This window comes from Pleurodeles waltl, chromosome 1_1, assembly GCF_031143425.1.
Source record: "Pleurodeles waltl isolate 20211129_DDA chromosome 1_1, aPleWal1.hap1.20221129, whole genome shotgun sequence".
Lineage (NCBI taxonomy): Eukaryota > Metazoa > Chordata > Amphibia > Caudata > Salamandridae > Pleurodeles > Pleurodeles waltl.
The window spans coordinates 878,159,406-878,180,930 of NC_090436.1; positions in this window are offsets into that span (position 1 = coordinate 878,159,406).

A 21,525-nucleotide genomic window follows, 5' to 3' on the forward strand; every position below is an offset into this window, starting at 1 on the left:
GCAAAATACACCATTTTTGTTTTAAAAAAGTAATGTCCAAATCTGAAGCTGGTATGTATGCCCCACAATTTTAGATCTGCTAAAAAGCAAGGAAATGACCAGTAATGGCGTCTTGAAAGTGGCTCAAGGTAGATGTTGATAGGGGGACTGCATACATGAGTATTAGAACCAGATGGACATGTCTGTTTGAAGTGTTTTTGTTTTGCCGTCGTTAAGTATCCATGATTTTTGGTCCTTATTTGCAATAGATCATGCCTGTATACGCATGTTGGACACTCATGTCTGAAGTGTGTACTGAGTTGTGTGCCGTGCTTTGTGTCCCTATTTGCGTGTGTGTTGGGTAGATATTGACAGGTGTTCCTCGTTCTGCCTTTTTCGCTCCTATTTCTGGGAGAAGTTTCACTTAAAACGTGAGTAGAAAAGGATTTGGGATCCAAGAATGACCTGCAGTAAATGACCATGCAATTCCCTAACTTACATTCTAAGCCCAGTTCTGGCCCAAAAACTCGTAATTTAGGTGGTGATACCGGCCAAAATCGGAAAAATCGGGCCTGTCATCACCATACAATATTACCAGCCAACTCGGGATTGGGACCAAGCTCATTCAGACCTTTCTCTGTGGCGGTAAGGCTTGGCCCATAGGACTCAGCATTGACCCAATACTGCATTTGAAATCGAGAATGACGTTTTAATCAACTCGATGCAATTGATTCAGCTTTATAGTATTGAGAGCTCGGCTGGCCAAAATCCTCCAACAACTGGATTCCATCCTAGTTAGGAAGTGGCCAGGAAATGGCCACTTCCCGCTTACATTGGCTTGATTGTCACTGTTGACAGGGAGAAAAAGACTGCGATGGCAATAAATCCAAAATACTTACCCACTTTTATTGTGCCTTAATTTTAGGAGAACATGCCAGCTTCCCAATTTGGACAGAGCATGCATTATGCGACTAATTACTATTGCATCAAAATAAATCTACTGCAGATCGTTTTATATTCTTCCACCAAAAACGCTTGACGAGCGAAAGTGACTTACTTCAGTTATCATTAAGGACCTGTTTAAGTTACTTAAGTCAAATTAAGTCAACTAAAGACTTACATTTTGTTCATGACGTTCCATAAACAGCAACGCAACATCTCAATTCAAAGATGTTCCTGTGCACATAAGATTTATCATGAACACAAAGCACTCCAAAATAATCTTCAGCTTTTTGAAAATAAAATAAAATGTTTTTGCTCAAACCCTGAGGAAGCACATCACTCGGATAATGGCACAAGGACGGAGTGCTCGGTCGATCAGTGCACTTACTTTTAAAGATCTTTTGTGCGGTGAAATGGCAAAGGTCAGTTTCACTGCATTCAAGGATGGCTTTTTATCTCGTTTTCCTTCAACGATAGCTAGCCATTGTGCGGAGGAAATAATGTTTAACATAAAAAAGAAAGAATCTCAGTTGAACAACGTTTTGCCCTTCCCTAACCGCAAGCTAATCCTTTATTCTTTTGCTGTTGAAAAAAAAGAGAAAATGAGATTAAGCAGAGTAACTGGCGGTGCAGAACTAGACACAGAACAAGCTGACTGTTTCGTTCCTGTGAATTGTCCAGACTATTGTCCGGGAAAGCATCAGAAGTGGGGGTGATCAGAAGATCTGATGATAGGCAGGGTGCTTGTGGGGTACCTAATAGGCAGTAGCAACCTGACACAAGCACAGGGAGAAATAATTCCCCTGATTTCGTGTGACCTACTTAGATGCCTGCAGCTCCATTGCACGCTTCTGTTGTTTCACCCTTTGAAGAGGAACAGAAGGTACAGATGGCAAAAAGGAAGGTGCGATATTGCCTTATTCTTTGTTATTCATTATCACTGCTGTAGCACAATGGTAAAAAGCCAACAGCGAAGAATCACAAAGAAGAAGTGTAAAGGAGAGACCTAATGAACGAATGACAAAGGAAGGAGAGAAAGGCAGAAAGCAAAAGAAAAATATAAGATGTTGTCATAGTTTACTCTACATGATCAGAACACATTATGTCCCCCCCAGGGACCATCACAGGCATAAAATAGCACCAAAATAATGAGGGTACCAAGGGGGAACAGGGCCACAACTATTTTCCTGGGGGATAGAAATAGGTGGGAGACACTAAAAGGGCGAGATATATGAGGGGCAGTATAAGTAGAGGAGAAGGGAGCTACCATTCTCTTGTGGAATCCATTCTGTTTGAGTGGGATCAGGGCTACGTTAATCAGGCAGATGACTATTCAGGTTGGTACAGTAGGAGATTTTGAAGAGATGGTGTGAAATCCAGTATTCCAGAAATTTAACGAGACAGATTTAAGTTGTAAAAATAAGTGTCTCATTTATTTACTGTCGCCCCAGCCATCCAGCCTACCTCCTCGCAACCGTCGTCGCGTCCTCCACTCTGCCCCATTCGATCTCCCTGGAGACCGCATGCGCTCCCCTCATCACAAAACACCACACATCTCCCTTTTTATATTTAACAAGTGCTAGCACAAAATATGTTTTCCACATAAGAAACATAAACTCTTTTTCCCTAAACAGAAGGAAAAAACTATCCCTCAAAGAACTTAAATCCCCCGTTACACAGTGAGGTGGATAATGGAATGTTGTTGAGGGGCACAAGGTTGGTTACACCAAGTGTACTGAGAAATAGGGTTATGAACCAAGCTCATGAAGCAGAATGAGTGGTCAGAGAGTGTATACAATGTTCACGGAGCGACAAAATATTAAACACTCATAATGTACCAATGTGCTGTAGGAACTTACCAAGTAAACCCTGGGATGAAGTGGCTATAGACATTGCTAATCCATTGTGCGTTGCACGCGTGGGTTCGGATCCCATCCTCGTCGCCAATGTGAAATCCGGTCTTCCAGAAATTTGACGAGACAGATTTAAGTTGTAAAAATAAGTGCCTTGTTTATTTACTGTCACCCCAGCCATCCAGCCTAGCTCCTCGCAACCGTCGTGGCATCCTCCACTCTGACCCATTCGATCTCCCCGGAGACCGCACGCGCTCCCCTCATAACAAAACACCACAGATGGCTCGTAAGTTGATAAAGAAGGCTCTGTGTCTGTTGTGCGATGTGGGTAGGGATGACCTTATTTGGCCAGACTGAGGCCTAAAAGGGAGGAGGTTGGTGAGGTGGCTGCTGCTGCTTGCTTGCTCCTGCAAGGTGGGAATAATTCCAGGGGGACCAGGTACTCCAAGCAGCCTTGAATTAGTGAGTGACGCTGAGAAATAATTAAAGAATAAAAACCCTTACCGGCTGCTCCGGGGCTTGCCATGGATGCTCATCTGACAATTGGGAAGTCACGTGAGAGCAGCCGTGCAGCAGCAGGAGCAAGTGGTGAGTGATGATGCTGATCACCCAGAGGGCGGAGAGATCAAAATGGCTGTGGGTAGGTCCAGTGAGGGGGCAATGCTTTCTCTCTTCAAGGCCACAGGAGGAACACAGTGACATCTGCTTGCCGCTGGGAGGCAGATACTGGGATTTATATGTTGGTCCCAGAGTGTGACAACGTCATACCTGTGGGCATGCTGGGAAATGTAGTTTTTGGAGGTGCTCGTAGTCCAAGGGCCAAGGATGATTTGGTTTGACACGTGGATGAGGTAAAGAGGTGACAGACTGAGGAAGAGGGGTGATGGGACAGCATGGTAGACAGGCAGTCTGTATTACAGTTGCTACCAGTGGAAGAGATGGAGGCGTATTGGGCTAAAGCCTGTACTCTGAAGGTCAAGGTGATGACCATGGCAAGTAGTTCAGGCTATGGAATGGCATGAAACCGGGCATGAGTGTGTGGTTCAAGGTTGAAAAGACAGATGTTGTGGGTATAGATTATGGCAACAAGAGTGATGAGTTGGAGGAGGGTGAGGTGCGTGAGAGAGGGATGACAGTGAGCAGGGTTTGTAGGAGAAAATGACCAGAGGAAAGATGAGTTTTTGTCCCTTCCTGAGGTCATGTGCAGAGAAAAGGTGCACTGTTGGAGGAAGTATGGAGGTGCTGATCAGAGGGCAGAAAAGCTGTCAGAGATTGTGGAAACTTCGAAAAGGTATGAGTCAGTGGGGGTCAGTCTGAAATGACCGGATGGAGGGTCATGTTATTGTTGACACAAAATCAGTGGGGGAAGGAGAGGGCATGATAGAGGATGAGGTACAAGAGGCAAGAGTCACTAACCAGATGAGTTCAATTGAAAGCTGGAAGGATATGGAGTTAGAAGGCGGGGAAATTATTGTGTGATAAAAAAATGCAATGGAAGGAAGAGATGGAGAAGGAGAAAGACTACGGTAAAAAAGGTGATTGTGGGGAAGGGGAAGCACAAATATGTGGAAGTTTTTAAAATATTGCATAATGATTTAGAGTCTAAGTTGGGGTTCAAGGAGTAGGAGTGGGAGTTGGGAAGATGTTCTCAGGTGCTATTGGCATGGACAATACAACAGTTGCTTTTCTGTTTTATGATAGCATTTATTGTGAAAAGCACAGGGACAGGGCTGTTGCACTGTTGAAGACATAATTGGCAAGGCCCAAATATATTTTGGGGTCAATGTTTGGTCAAAATACAATGAGGAATTTATGGTCCATTTGAGTATGAACCCTAACAAACCGTGGGGGGAACATAGGCTCAGAGTTATAGCTGCATCCACACACCTACCACCAATGACACTTACAGAAAGTAGCCTACTGATAACATGTTGGTTCTTTCCGCCTAAACCAACCCAGCAAGGGTTTTAATACAACAGCATGTGGGGGGCTTAACAGAGGTTTTTATTCCAGGCAATTTTGCCACTACAAACATGAGTATTCCAAATGTGGAAGACGGCATCCACTGGCACAATATTTTTCTATTGGTGATGAGGTGGGTGGACAATTTGAAATAAGCCATAGAGTTGCCAAATATTGTGGGGGAAAATTTGGAAAATAAATTGACAGCAGGTTAGATTGCGGGACTTTTCTCGGAATGGCGTTTATCCAATTTGATGATTTCCACTCTTAGGCTAGTACCCAAAACGGGAGAAATAAACTACCACTTTTTACGTCATCTTTCATGGCCAGGAGGGGCATCGGAGAATGATCACATTCAATCAATGAAATAGGACTTATACTGCACAGGTAATCCCCTGCAAGGGTAAATAGGTGCTTGCAGGTCTCGGGCTCCTTCAAATAGCCAGGTCTTGTGGTCCCTACAGAATTCGGGAAGTGAGATGATGGCCTGGAGATGAGTTGGGAGGCTGTTCCAGGTTTTTGCTGCTTTGTGGGGAAAGGATCGTCTTCCGCTTTTGCTTAGGTGGGTGTGGGGAGTGTGAGAAAGTGATAGGGAGATGCAGCATAGTCTTCTCAAAGGTTGGTGGAATTTCAGCCAGTGGTAAATGTAGGCGGGCCCTTGGTGGTTGAGAGCATTGTGTGAGTAGGTGAACAGCTTGCATCTCTTGTGCATGGGGAGCCAGTGGAGTTGCCTGAGGTGTGGTGTGAAGTGGGATCATCGGGGTAGGTCGAGGATGAGTCTGGCTGTGGCATTCAGTATGGTCTGAAGTGTTTGTAGGAGGTGTGCGATGATTCCTAAATAGAGGTTTCTGCCATGTTCAGAAGCAGTGGGTGCGGGTTCTAGTTCTGAAGGCCACCAGGAGTCATTAAATGTGTTACTGCTTTTGCAGATGATTAGAACTTTAGTCTTGTCTGTGTTCAGCTGAAGGCAGTTCTCTTTCATCAAGTTAGTGGTGCTTGCCATGCTTCTGTGGAAAATGGTTTTGGTGGTGGAGGGGTTGTCAGTGAGTGAAAGGATGAGTTAGTTGTTGTCTATATAACAGATGATGTTGAGTCATTGGGATCTGACGATGTTGGTTAGGGGGGTCATATATGCATTGAAAAGAGTGGGTCTGAGGAAAAATCCTTGGGGGACACCGCAGGTGATATCTTTAGGTTCGGAGGTGTAAGGCACTAGGTGGATTCTCTGGGTTCTTCTCATGAGAAAGGAGGAGATCCATCTGAGTGTGTCCCCTTAGATGCCAATGCGGTGGAGTCTTTTGATTAGTGTGTTTTGGGATACGGCGTCAAAGGCTGTTGAGAGGTAGAGGAGGATCACGGGATGATGTTTCTCCTCAGTAGAGGATGATTTCAATGTCATTGGTGGCTGTGATCAAGGCAGTCTCAGTGCAGTGATTGCTGAAGAAGCAGGATTGGGAAGTGTTGAGAAGCTGGTTCTGCTCCAGGTATGTGATGAGTTGTTTGTTGATGATTTTTCAAGTACTTTTGCTGAGAATAGGAGCAGGGATATTGGCTGATATTTTTTTAGTATGCTGGGGTCTTCAGAGGTCTTTTTTAGTAATGGTTTGACTTTGGCATGTTTCCAAACATTGGTAAATGTTGCAGTGGTGATGGAAGTGTTGAGTAGAGTGGTGAGTTCCTCCCCAATCCTTTGGTTTCCGAGATTGATGATGTAGATGCGGGCAAGTGTCTGTTGGGGCTCCTGAATTAATAAAGTTCATGGTGGCAGTGGTGTCCTGAGTGGAGAGGACGCTCCAGGTGATCAGTCTGTGGTTGGTGTTGGTTGTGGTGGTGATGTCTCTGTTGCTGAAGTCCATAGGTATTGTTTGGGGCTCATATTTTCTGTCTACGGTCATGTCATGAAAGCAGTTGGCAAAGATGTTGCACAGCTCTTGTGAGTTTGTGATGCTAAAGAGCTCTTTGGTGTTGTTGTCGCTAGTTTCAATGTGTGTAGCTAGTACTGTCTTTTGTTGCCCTCAGCAGGTGATGACAGAGGTTGAGTGATGTGTTGAAGGCTGCCCTGTGGGAGATATCTTTGCTGGTGCGCCACTTCCTCTCCAGCTGGTCACTGATTCATTTAGCTATTTTGGGTTTGGGGGTGTACCAGCTGGCCTTTTAGGAGGGTTTTTTGTCTGGAGGCTGCTCTTGATAGATGTGATGCTGTAGCCACAAATGGTGTCCCAGACATTGACATTTTATAACGCACTGTTCAAGGTTGGTGGCGGTGGCGTGGTGGCGGTATTCAGGGTGTCCGTCCAGTCTGTCTCTGAAATTTTGCTGCATGCTTGGTGGGGGGGGCAGCAGTCATCTTGGGGGTTGTGGTGTGGGGGGTGGAGATGCTGAAGTGACTGGTCAATGTGAGTTCGGTGACCTGGCTGTGTTTGATGCGGCTGCTGGAGGTGAAGATGGGGTTAAGCATGTGTCCAATGGTGTGCGTAGGGTCATGAATAATCTGGGTCAGTCTGAGGCTGCTCATATTGTCAAGGAGGTGTATGGTGTTATCATTGGGGTCGTCGATGTGGAAGTTTAGGTTGTCAAAGAAGGTGTAGTCCTTGAGGTCTAAGGATAGGGACGCAGTGAAGTCTGACAGTGTTGCAGAACCTGGCACAAGGGCTTGGGAGTCAGTATGCTAGGGTGCCTCTGATGGCAGTCTTGTCCTCCATGTGGAGCTTGAAGTTGATGTGTTCCATGGGGGTGTTGGTGTTTTCGGTGGAGGTGGTGCACTGTATGATCTCTTTGTGGATTATGGCTGTTCCTCCTCCTGGCTTGTTGGTGAGGTCTTGGTGAGTAATTTTGTATCTATTGGGAATCACAGAGGCATATCTGAAGTGGATGTGGGGTTGAGCTAGGTTTCAATGAGGAAGAGGATGTCAGGAGTGAGGATGATGTTGAGGTCCCAAAATTTGGTGGATTACTTGCACATCAAGCGTGTGTTGAGGAGTAGGCAGTGGAGTTGATGCGCTGCTTCCGGCATTTTGTGGTGAGAGGTTGGTGTACTGTTGTGTCAGGTACCAGGGTTCTGGTGCTGGGTGTGGTCCAGATGCAGATGGGCTTGCCTTTGGCACACTAGCAGTGCACCCGCTGCGCACAGTCATATTGTATCCTCCATTAAGTAGTCCTTGGAGGAGGAGGGATGTTGGGAGGTGGTGGCTTGGGCTAGGTCGGAGGCAGGAGAACAGACAGCAGGTGGGAACAAGTGGCCGAGGGATGCTTTGATGAAGAAAAAAGTGAGGGAAAAGAAGAGAAAGGCAGTTAAGAAAGTGAAGCAAAAAGCAAGAGAAAAGCTGTTTAGAAATGAGGCAATAACAAGGCAAACAAGAGAGAAGCAGAGGTGAAGAAGCAAACAATAATCCAACGAGGGAGATAACAGAGGATTGCAGAGCAGGGCGATGCAGAAGCAGTGGCAGTGCTGGGACTGGGTCCTGCTCCATTGAAAACTATGATGCCACAGTGACTAATGCATAGGTGGAGGATGCCATGAAATTGGATGGTCTGGGTGGCAGGAGCAGAGTTGGCAAAAAGCAACATACAATATGAATTTGACTGATGGCTGGTAAACCGAGTAGATTTTTTGCTATTGTGAATGCAGTTAGGGATAGTCATATGTGTGAACAAAGTTTTATTAATGGGCTGAGCAATTTCTTGCTCTCTTTTTGAGATGCTTAGCACCTTTCTGCAATGGTTTTTCTCGCGTAGGAGTGGTTAAAAGTTTGTATGACTTTATTTGTATGACTTCTTGTTTGTGAGAAGAAAGGCTTTTTGCCAGGTACTGCAGTGTTTAGAGAAATTCACACTAAACCTGGGAATACCTCTAGCAGCTGAAAAGACTGAGAGACTGTCAACATCCCTAACTTTGTTGAAAATAGAACTTGATACAGTGAAACTTTTTGCCAAGCTACCTGGGAGTTAGGTGGAAGAGATACAAGCTTTCTTGGACAAAGTAATTTGTGAGGTAAAGGTTGATTTTATAAATCTTAAAAAATATTGGGCTATCTGTTTTTTGCTCATAGAGTGGTTCAAGCAGGAAGGGCACTTTTTGGGATGCTTGGTTTCACAATGGTGGGCACCACTGTACTCCACCACAGAGTGAGGATTTCTATGGTCGTGAGAGTGGACCTGTGCATTTGAGAGGTCATTTTTAGATGACCTTAATGGGGTTTCCATTTACTTTCTGGATGAAGACACATTTTGGCAGGTACAGATACTTTCTGATGTGGCAGTGGCAAGAGACTATGGTGTGCTGACAGGTAACCTGAGCATTGTTTGGCATGGGAAAGAGTATAGCATTTTTTACATTTTTCCCTCGTTTGGTAGCACTGGTGGCTCGGGGGCAGGAATTGGCAAGCAGAATAGTGATGTTTAGCGTTGATAAGACAACTATGGTGGAGCGAGTGTACTAAAAAATGTCAAGGGATATCAGAGCTTTAAGGTTGTTGATATGTTTTATGCTACTATGTTTGAAAATTAACATTGCGTTTAGAACTAAGCATGTGCATGGAGGGAACAATAATATAGCAGAAGCTTTGTTTCATTCGCAGTGGCAAAGATTTTGCATGTTGGCCCCAGAACCGGAAGAGGAGAAGACAGAGTTACCATAAAAAATCTGGCCGGGTGGGGGGGTGAGAAGTGTATCTGGTTGAAAAATCAATTATGAAATACATTAAAAAGACCTGTTTACAAGCATGACAGAAGTTCACACCATTTGGCTGTACTAAATGTGCTGGTGTGGGGATGGTGGGAAGTGAAAAGGGAAAATGACCTGGTAAGCTTTGTGACAAGTTTAACAGACAAAGATTTAATGCACTCTACCATTGCAGCTAAACTTACAGGGATATCCTTTATGGGAATTTATGATGGGGTTATGACCTGGTTGATCGGGAGCTAATAAAGAGAGTTTTGTGCAGCCTGGGAAAGGAAAGCAGATTTAGAACCTGTAAAAGTGCATTTGTTGGAGAAGTTTGTTACCATGTTGCCTTTGTTTTGTTATGGTGATTTTGATGTGAAATTATTTAGTTTGGCCATGATATTGATATTTTAGACTTTTAGAGTTTCCCAATTGTCCATTTCCAAATGGAGACATGGAGTATGGCACAGCAAGGTGTTTTTGAGATGGCCAGAGGTTGAGAATATGGCTGAGGATATCAAGAATAATCAGCGGGGTAGATGGATTTGATTGTGAAAGGAAGAGGATGAGATTTGCTGGGTATGATGATGGGAGATATTTCTGGAATGGCCTAGTAAGCAGGGGGAAGAGAAACTTTGCCATGCAGATGAGTCTATCTCGGATGAAAGAGTCTAACTTTTTGGCGATAATGAGGATGGCTTTGGAACATCTCAGTTTGATGAATGTCTAATGGTGAACACTCGTTTAGAATAGGAGCAGCAACTGACGAGGCAAGGTTAGATTTATTTTGGCTTGGGCAGTATGATTTGTGGATCAGTACATTTATGACAGATCACTGAGAAACAAAGTTTCTGGTGGGGGAAAGAGTAGAATGAGGTGAGGAGGTTTGTTGTCATTGCTGGCAGAACTACTTACAGACTATTTACAAATAGGGGATGCCCTGATATGCTAAGTATTAATTTGGAGGAAAATTATTTAGTTTAACTATGGGGATTAACATTGCTTACGCAAGTAAAGGATGATTTGCCTTCATTTTGGATTTTGTGGTCAGGAACCAAAATTATATGCATGGAGTTGTGCCACGAGGACACTGTGGAAGAGCAATCAAGCACACAGCTCTGGAAAAACGTCAGGCATAAGTTACATAATGCAATGAGGGTTTTTTCCAGTCTATTGGAGTTAAAGATGTAACTCATAAAAACATAAAGGAAGGGGAAAAGTATTGGATTCCGAGAGAACATAACTTAGCTGTGCCATTATGTCTCTTACAACATGAAATGAAGGGGTGGTTGTTTTTCTGCTTAATGTAAGGAATGTTTTCATTTGAATGTGAGGCACTGTGAGACACATGAGTAAAGTGCACAGATGAATGCAATAGTTCATGTATGCCATATTTTATCATTGTTTTGAAAGAATGTTTATGTTAGAGTATTTTAGAAATGTTATTCTTTATAGTCATTGTATATTTGACATAAGAAATGTGTAGAATTTATTTAACCTGAAAGTGTATTCATGCTGAATTAATTTGGTCAGAGTGAAGGCCCATATAGATTTTTTCTGCATTCTGACCATCAATGTGAAGTTTGCTTTTTGAATGTTTTTCTAAAGCTGCAGGTGTCAGGATCTTAGACCAAGTTAATAGTGAGCTCATTGCTCGGGAAGATAAGAAAAGCCCAGAGGAATGTTTATCAAGTATGGGAGGAGTGTCCTGGGTTGGCAGCTGTAACTCTTGTGAAATTCCAAAGCGCAAGGGTGTACCAAGGTCGGTGCTGAAACTTCAGAAGGCTGAAATGTCTATTAGCAACCTGTGAATTATGATTATGTTTTTGAACTGGGAAAGGTATTTGTCTACGAGATTGAAAGAATCAAGATTTAAGTGTGGTTTAGTTAGCAGTAAGGATCAGAATCCCCCTGCCTTTAGCTGGGAGCAGACCATACTTAGATACATCCCTTGAATTTCAATTTCTATGTGGCTTCATGTCATCATACCTCTCTTGATGGAAACTCCTACAGAAGTTTTTTAGTGCTAACTGCTTTCCTGAACCCATATATATTAGCTTAGTTAGAATTTTAGATCAAATGGTTAGGCAGGAAAACTTGGATTCAAACTCAATACATCAATTGTATTTCATTATTGTCTGCATTATCACTATTGAATTAAAGGTCTTTTACATGTTAGTTAAATGTCATATTGTATGCCGTTTTGATTTTCCTTTGGTAATTCTGTACATATGTACTATGATTTTGAGATTCATTTATGTAAGTTTGACTTTGAGTCTGAAAAAAATCCCTATGAAAGATAGGTTGTTCTTTGGAATTGAATGTGTGACAATCAAGTTACACTGTAATTAATTTAAGTAATTTGATGCATTGTCTCCTTATACTTCGGAACAGAGAAGAAAAATTCAGTGGACCTCGAATTTAGAAATCGGGCCTAGTGCTGGATCAGATGGTAGCGACAAGGGTGATTCTCTTTCTGGAATAGGGAAAACTGGAATTAGGGTCTAGAACAGTCAGTTGCACATGTCCAATTTATATGCTTGTATCCAGGCTTGGAAGGTCGGCTGAACTGTGGTGATTTGGAAGAGAGTTTTACTGGCAGTGGATGAGTGAGTATTAATAGTGATGCAGATTACTGCAGTTGTGTTTAGTTTGTGGTGGTTGTGTGAATAAGTGGTGTCTTACGGAGATGTTTTTGCCTGTTGTGTGAGTGCAATGATTTATAAAGAGGTTGAAGAGATTATCGGTTCCGTGGCCTAAGATCCCGGAATAGTTTAAAAGGTGTGGAAGACACCAGATTATATTGTCTGCTCAGTGATTGTATCATTGTGAGACATCGGCAATGGCTTAGTTAAGATAGGAACTTACTTTGTGTGAATGTGAGGCAATTGGTATAGTGGATCTCAATGCTCAGATTGAATCTACACTTGTTTTGATGATGTCCCGCAGGTCGAGGTTTCATCAGAAGTGATTGTAAACTTTCTTGTGTGTTTTAAACTATTAGTTGTAGAAGGATAGACAAAGGTTTTGTATTCTGTGTGTGCATGTGATATTGCGGGGTGAGCGTGTGTGTAGATTGTAAATGAGGGGGACTATAGTGAGGAGAGAGGTCTATGTCACAGTTTACTACACAGATATAGGTCGTTCGGAGTAGTGCCACACTGCTATTGGTGGACAATCTCATACGATGGCAGGCTGCAATTGGTGGTTGCATTGAAGCAAGGAATTGTGGATACAACATTGTTTTTTACTGAATTGAAGTCTTGTGAAAATTGTCAAAAAATGTAATTTTTAAAGCTTTGCAAGACCTGTTCAAAGATGATGTTCATACTCCTAGTAGAGAGGTCAAAATGGCCCCTCCCAAAGGTACTCTTGGTCATAATGTGGTGATTAATGTAGGGCTTCACACATGTGTTTGGATTGGTCAATGGTACAAGATCACAGAAAAGGATAGCCCATTGAGATTCCCACAATACGGCACATTTAAATTGAGAATTATTGAAAATTTGAGGAGAGTGCTATACGATATGAAGCCAGCACCTAGACCTGCACAATATGGAGCACTTAATGCTTGGGAGCGTGCTGCCCATGCGAGGGAAAAGGAGAGACACAAGATAGAGCAAAGAAAGCTAGATGGGATGCTGAGCAGAAAAAATGGAGAACAGATATTTTAGAATGTGTTAAGCTGTATCCGGCTTTGGCCACAGATGTGATTGAGGGATAAGGGGAAAGGAAGATGGTCAGAAAGTAAAAGGAGAAGAAGCAAAGAGAGCACAATGAAATGAGCATAGGTGTTGACGACAATTCTGGAGATAGTCTTTTGGATGTGTTATTATCTAAACATCCACCCCGTATAATGAAGCTATAGGTGAGGGTGGGGACAATGACATTGGAGGAAGTGGCATAATTACCATCCCTATTGCCCCGGATAGGAAGTCTCTTAGTCCTGTAGGACAAGCATGCCATGTGAACTAAAAAGTGAGGGTTTGAGATAATATGTCCCATTTGATCCCACTGTGAGTACCATTGATACTCTCACAGTACCAGTTACTATTGGTCTGGTAGTTCCTATGTATAAATCAGAAGGCTCTGAGAAAAATACGTACAATCTAGTAGTACCCAATAGTGTCAAGGGACCAACAAATGCTCCAAATAATTCAGCTACTAGGGAATGTGTACCTTTAATTGCTACGCATGCAAGCACTCCATGTACATCAAATGCAGATACAACTTTGAATATGTAGGATGTAGTTCAATAGGCACATATCAGAAGATACCCACTCATAGTACTCCTGTATGGGAGCCACCTTTGATTTTTGGGAATGGTGCTCAGGGAAATAATTCCACACCTAAGATTCCTGTAGTATCTCGATCTATTAGTGCAAAGGAGATAAACGAATAGGTAAACTTTTTTAATAGATGCACTCCATCTACAGAAAGCACGAGTACCGAAGTGAGTCAGGAAATAATTTCATCGACACAGAGCAAAAGAACTCTGGATGTAGAGAAGTTGGCAATAGAATTGGACGCAATGATTGTTGGAAATCTTGACTTATAACCAGACCCATGCGTACAAATACCCTCTTCCGGGTGAGTTTGCAAAATTCGGGTGCTTCCCACTACAGGGAGTAGTGTGGAGTTCCCAAATTCCTCAATCCACAAAAGAGTGAAATTTGCTCACTTGCGCAAATCTTTTTTTTGGCGCTCTCCACTTAGAGCTTAAGATGTCTCAAAAGAAAGTTGCTCCCAAGAAAATGGTCAGAGAAGAAGTAGCTTTCCACCAGTGGCATGCCAACTGCAACCTTTTTTGGGAGATGTGTGTCTACCACACCAGCCACCAGGGAGGAACCTGGGAGCAGCACACCTACATCAACAGCACAACCCAAGCTAAGCTCAAGACCATGTCTGTCAGAGAGGCAGCCACTAAGGCAGCCACTACAATCATGGCGATACCGATGAACATTGACGTTGAATTGAATTTGTCCCTTTCACAAAGTAGTACGCAATTGTATCAGGAAACAGAGCAAAGTTGGACAGCCAGCAATAGTAGATCTTCCTAAAGTTGGAGCGGAACAGGAGGTTGAGCTTCCTGCTGAGCAAGAACCTCCTCTTTCAGAATCAATGGCCCCCAGATCTCCAGCAAGAAAAGGGAAGGCTAATACTCCATCATCTTCTCCAAGTATCACTTCAGATTATGATGATAGGGGCAGGGAGTGGACCCCGGGACATTCCATGAGAGGCATTGGAAAAGAAAAGTTTCAGAAAGCCTTAGGGTAATGGAAGGGGATGGTGATGAGAAGGATGATGAGCCAGTCATTGTGGAAACTGGCACAGGGGAGTCTGACATTATTATCCACAGGCAGCACCACCAGCTCCCATATTTGTGAGACCCCAGAAGAGACATGCACCAACCTGTACCTCAGTAGAAATATGCACAGGAGAGAGGCAATCGGCACACCCACCTACCTCCAATTCTTCTTAAGGCATTTGTAGTGGCCCAACAAGAAAGTACACCTCCCCAGTTTGGGACTTTATTGTGATATGCTCAATTTTCCACACAAGTGTTTGTCGAGGTAAACCGGGTTCACATTATGGTACTGGTGGCCAGATGACCCCATATGAAAAAATATCATGCAATCCAGTGGGAGGTGCACCTTAAAACAATTACTGAATGTGGTTGCAGTGATGAAGGTGAGGAAAGCCAGGAAACAGGTACAACTGATCAAATCACAGTGTAAGGTGAAAAAGAAGAGGATGACATCCTCACACAAAGCAGCTCAATCCCCAGCAGTGGGTCAGAAGCACCCACCTCAATGACCTCATAGCGGCACATGAAGACTCAGAGTCAGATGGAGACACCCAGGCATACATTGACGCACCATGACTTACATTGAGTCAACTACCCCCTACATCTTAAAAGTCACCTGTGTCAGTGGTCCCACAAAAGGAGAAAATCTGAGTCTACCACCAACTATATCTCAAATGTAGCCTGCGTCAGTGGCCCCACAAAAGAAGAAAATCCAGGCTACAACCACAGGCATGTTTAGGCAGGAGGGGCCCTATGACCACAACCACCCAATGGCATGCTTGTACAATGGGAAGGTAGCAAAAAATGTTAGTGCTGGACCGCCTCCCTTTTCTTTTGTGGAAGGACTAGGATTCTTAGAGTTTGTGGCAATCATCTGCCCAAAATAGAAGGTTCCAAATTCAGACCTATTTGCCTGAGTTGCTGTTCCAGCACTGCATCATGAGATGCTACAATTGGTTGGACATGTTTTGCAGCAAAGTGTCCACAATAGCCATCTGATAACAAACATGTGGACCAGTTGTCAGGTGACTGATTACATGTGCAGCACTTCCGACAGTACCCCTTTTGTAGAGGTAAAGCAAAAGCCCTCCAGAGGCCTTGGCCCTGAGGAAATGTTTAAGTGTGTTCGGCAGCATGCAACAGAAGCCATGTTTGCCATGGAGAAATCCCACACAGCTGCATCTTGTATGAATGTTAATAGCAAGGTGTCTGAATGGCTGCTACTGAGAAATCTCCAAATTGGATTTGTTGGCACAAACATTAGTAGTAACATAGTCAAGGCCATGGCAGATGGTGGCTATTTCAGGGTCCTGTGTTTGGCACACTGTATCGACCTGGTTGTATAAGACTTTCTAAAAAAAGAAGACATAGGGGGTCATTCTGACCCTGGCGGTCCGAGACCGCCAGGGCTAGTATGACTGAAAGCACCGCCAACAGGCTGGTGGTGCTTTTTTCCGCCATTTCTGCCCCGGCGGCGATAATCCACCAGGGCAGCGCTGCTTGCAGCGCTGCCCTGGGGATTATGACCCCCTTACCGCCAGCCTGTTTCTGGCGGTTTTCACTGCCAGGAAGAGGATGGCGGTAAGGGGTGTCCTGGGGCCCCTGGGGGCCCCTGCACTGCCCATGCCACTGGCATGGGCAGTGCAGGGGCCCCCTAACAGGGCCCCGGCCAGCTTTTCACTGTCTGCCTAGCAGACAGTGAAAAGCGCGATGGGTGCAACTGCACCCGTCGCACGGCCGCAACACCGCCAGCTCCATTCGGAGCCGGCTTCTGTGTTGCGGCCTCATTCCCGCCGGCCCAGCGGGAATGTCGGAATGGGGGCCGGGTGAGTGGGGCCGCATTGGTGGGCGCATAGTGGTTTCCGCCTGGCTGGCGGCAGTAGCCGCCCGCCAAGGTCGGAATGACCCCCATAGTCAGCAGCATGATGACCATCTGTAGAGGAATCTGCACTCATTTCAGCCATTCTTTTAAACCCTGGAAACAGATGTGGATTATTCAGCATGGTAACAGAGTACCAGTTTAAACCCTAATACAGAAGGAACCAACACATTGGAACTCATCCTATTACATGTTGCGACTTCTGTTTGAGCAGTACGGACAGATCAATGACTATGTCATTCTAAGAGGATGGGATGCAATTGGGAAAGCTCTGTCCATGGATGAGGACAAATGGGGCCTAGTCAAATGCGTGACACAGATGTTGCTCTCTTTTAAGATTTTCACTTGAGAAATTAGCAAGGAAGACAGTACAATGGGCCAAGCTATCCTCTTGTTGCTTCTGCTACAGAACCAGCTAAAGAAAGTGCCTGAAAGGTTCGCACTATGAGGTGTGAATGAAAACATAGAAGCAAATGCCTTAGTTGAGAGCCTAAGCTATCGCTTGACTTGTAATGCATGGATGCAAAATGACATTATCTTGTTCAAAGAATATATCTGTGCCACCCTACTTGATCTACTCTACAAAGTAATTCTTTCCTCCTTCATTCCTTTATCTGAAGGGGATGTTTCAAAATATAAGAAATGGATTGTTCAGCAAGCCGGAGAAATGGAAAAAGAATGGCTGGAACTTAAAGTCACACTCCCCAGTTCTGGAGAGCCGCCTTAAACTTCTAGAGAAGGCAGTCTTGTCTCACAGCAGCCAACATCAGCAACAAGAACATCAGCGACAATAGCATCAGAAGAATCTGACACAACCTCTGCATTGGATTGGTTTCAAGTACCAGGTCTTAAGTCCAGGGCAGAGGGGAAGGCAAAAGAGGTTGAGCAAGTGGAAGTACCAATGACATTTCGAGGATTTTCCAAGAGTATCTGGATGACCCAAAAGAGGTGTATGTGTATCAAAACCCATTGGTGTATTGGTGTGGGAAGATGTGCCAATGGCCAGAGCTCACTACGCCAGCAATAAAGTATCTGGCTTGTCCTGTAGTCAGAGTGCCTGCTGAACATGTGTTCAGTGCAGCTGGTACAGTTATTACATGAGAAGGATCAGTCTCTTGCCACAAAACATGGAGAAAACAACCATTATCAAAATGAACCAGCTTTTAATGTCTCCTGAGTATATTCCTGAAACACCAAAAGAGGGGGCAGAGGATGATTGGTTAGAATCAAGTGTGTTTGCTGACCAATCTCTGGGTGAACCACCTGAGTTTTTGGATGAAATCTACTTCTCGGACTGAGTATGCAAGTACCACCATAGAACTTTTTAATTATTTCTCTTTGAACATCTTTCTTTCTTTCTCTCTTTCCTTCTTTCTTTCTCTTATTGTTTATTTCTCTCTTTCTTCCATTCTTTCTCTCTTTCTTTCTTTAAAAAAAAATAGAACATTAGGTTTGTGTTAGATTTATGCTGTCTCACTGTTTTTTTCTAGTCACATATTGCATGGCTGGATTGGAGTTGGACCCATGTGCAGTGAAAAAGACCCCACATTTCCTTGAGGGCATTGGAGACAATTCCTGCCACCTTCACATGCATATTGCCTATCATTTTTTCACACCACCTAGGAGGTCTGACCCAGAAGATCATTAAAGGGCTGCTAGTGCCAATACCAAATTCCGATGTGTTGCTACTGCTACCAATCGAGGAAATAACATTTTGTTTAACCACCACTCTTGGATTGGAATTTACTAACTATTGCACCAATGAGTGGTGATATATTGAGTGATTGTGAGTGATGATTGATGATGTATGTGGTAGCTGACAGTGAGGGATGGAGTTCCAGAAATGTGTAAACTTGTTTCCGATGATTTTGCAATGTTTGGGTGCTAATGGGTTATCATTTTGTCCTGAAAGGGATTGGTCTTTCAAACTTAGTGAACTTTAACTGCAGGGCCTACCATTTTTCTGGTTTCTCAGACCAGACCAGTCACTTTAGTTACCAAGCACAAATATACACAAAATACTCCAGTTCAGTTTCTCTATTTGTTCTTCAACATCAGTGCACTTGACTACACAGGTCTACTTCGCTTGGTTTGGGATTGGGATGGAGTTCCTCAGAATCAGGAGGACGATGGAAGGACTCAGGGCAGGACTACCTCAACAGCTAGGAGATAGCAACTGACTTCAAAGAGAAACCATGATGATGGTAAAGACTCTGAGGCCTAGTACTCACTCACCTCTATGGACTGGAAAGAGGTGAATTGTTGAGAAATGCTGCTGAGTATGTGTTTACTGCATTGCTGGATCAAATGCCAAACAACTCTTATGTTCTTGCTCTGCCTCTGAGTCTTCTTGGTACACTCCTAACTCCTCATGAAGCTTGCCTTGCTTTCTTTTGTCCTTTTCCTTTACTCTATAATTCAGTTACTTTTTTTTCAATGTACAGGTCTTCTCCTAGCCCTTTCCTGCACAAACAAAACTTGGTGAAAGCTCAAGACTCCAGCTTACCTACCGGAGAGGTTCAGCCTGGCACCCTAGAGTGATAGACATTCCAAGAAGAATGGAGATACACCACCCAATTTGGCAATATAGTATCTTTCCTTTTGGCAATTATAATGTTTAGAACTAAGTGGGTTAGCTTATATTCTCCATAATTTGTATTTTTCAAACCTAGAAGACATATCGTTTATGGATATACTATATTGGGTCTCTCTGGGGCACAAGGAATTTTGCAATGTATATGAGTGAACTGTGTCATACTTATCCCTTCATTATTTCTTCTCCACAACAGATTGATGATGGTATACTGTTCAGTGCCCTGATGAATATTGTCGCACCTTTCCCAAAATTCCCTTTCCCATCCATTCATCGAGCCCCTAACCCTCCTCCCTTGGGTTGTGTGATTTATTGAGGTGTGACTTAATTTTACACCATTAATGAGGTCTATTAGCTGGGGTGGGTGTTGTGAAAGAGACACCAATTCACTGCATGACCTTCTATTACCTAAGCAATTTTTCACACTGGCCCCATCACCATCATTATTAAGGCCCTGAGTTGTGTGTTGCATAAATGCTTCACCTTGTCCAACACTCTTGACACTGAGCACACTTCTCCTGATGCCATTATTTCATTTCCTAAGTTTAGTTTTTAAATACTAGGTCTCCATCACTCCTCAGAAGAAGTTGACATTGCTAGTTTTTAATATCATATCAGGTCTTCTTTGTTATGGGCCAAATACTGTCATTGTGGTATTCTGGTCTCAGTCTTCCTAAGGTTATGATATAATATGACCTACTAACCCTCTGATTGATTTTTCCAATCTTGTTGACAGTGATGGATAACCCTTTGATTAATCCTGCAGTTGGAGTTCACATAGGTGGTAGTAGCACTTTCTGTTCTCTCTTCCCTGTTAACGCATTAGCCTGCTACACCTACTACTACCTACCACCCCCTTAACATACCATCTTAGGAAAAACAGATCCAGACTTCTCACTTCATCTATTCAGGTAAGAGAAGAGCTATGGATTGAAGTGAACTTGTTTAGTTAGAAATTAACTTCTACTGAAGAACATGCTGTCTATGTGTATCTAGTGTTTTTTTAAGGTAAAATAAGCAATGGTATCAACCCCTAGTGGCCAATATATTTGCAGAGGGCAATAGAGCAAGGATATAAGTAAATGACATACACTTTTTATGGCAGATTTAGAAAACATGCTATACTAAAAGACAGCAGTGCAAACTAAAACACCAAAATAAACATTTGAGGCATACATCAGGTAAAATAAATTATCCCCTTTTTATTTTTAACAAATACAAAAACCAACCTTTCCACCCACAACAGGCCCACCCCAAATAGCCCGTCCCCAAAAAGTGCAATGAAAATTTCAATATATAAACCCCATCCCAACTCCTTCCCGACCCTCTGCACCTACAACAAGTACCTCCCACCAAAACAAACTTTTTTAAAAAGGGTTCAGAAGAGGGTACTGTCTATATGGATCTGGAGCTGGTCCAGGCTGTGGCCAACCTGGCGAGACAGCTCTCCACCTGGTCCATCTGCTGCAGGATATGGTGGAGCAATGCCCCGTCAGAGTGGGTGGCTCCGGGTGCAGTCGGGGCCCTGACAGCTGGCGGTGGTGAAATAGTGGCTGGGAGGCTGGAGACTCAGCTGGCTTGCTGCTGAGCTGGGTCCGAAGCAGCTATTTCTACCCTCTTCCTCCTCCAGGACCACCAGCTGCTGGTACTCGGCTTGGATGTTTCTTAGCCTTTGCCGATGTAGACAGGCTGCAAGCTGCTGCCTGGTTGGTGATCATCCAACAGGAGTAGCTATATCAAGAAAAACAAAAATAAGAAAGACAAATTGTGAACAACAGTCTGAACAAACACTTCTTCAAACGTAGATAGTGAGTGGCACAGCAGCACTACATTGCTGGTTCCCTAGGGACATTGGAATTTGATGTGCTTAGGATTAGGAGATTCACAGAGCCAATTTTATTTGTTTACCCACATATGCCTCACATAAAAAGCACTTAATGTCTGGTAGAAAAGAATTAAGGCAGAATAACACCAGATTAAAAAAAAAACAGTGATTTAATTTTTAAAGGCTTTCCTAGTAACTAAACAGACATTTCTAGTGGGAAAATAACAATGCATTACGTCTTATTTATGAGTAACGTATTATTCAATATGGTGTACAAGTTGTTCTCCTGCAGCAGAACATGAGCTGGCTCCAAAGGTGTTTGGTGTGGCTAGAATAAAATTATACAGTTTTTAGATACCAGGTACACCCCATTTTCATTTTTTCATCCAAAAAATGCAACCAAATACATTGTTATCCCTCAGTATCTTCTATCAAAAATATCACTCTGGACATTTTGTTGGTACCTAATGTTAGAAAAGCCAGGTAGTCATGCCCACCATAAATTTTGTGTACGGGAGGGG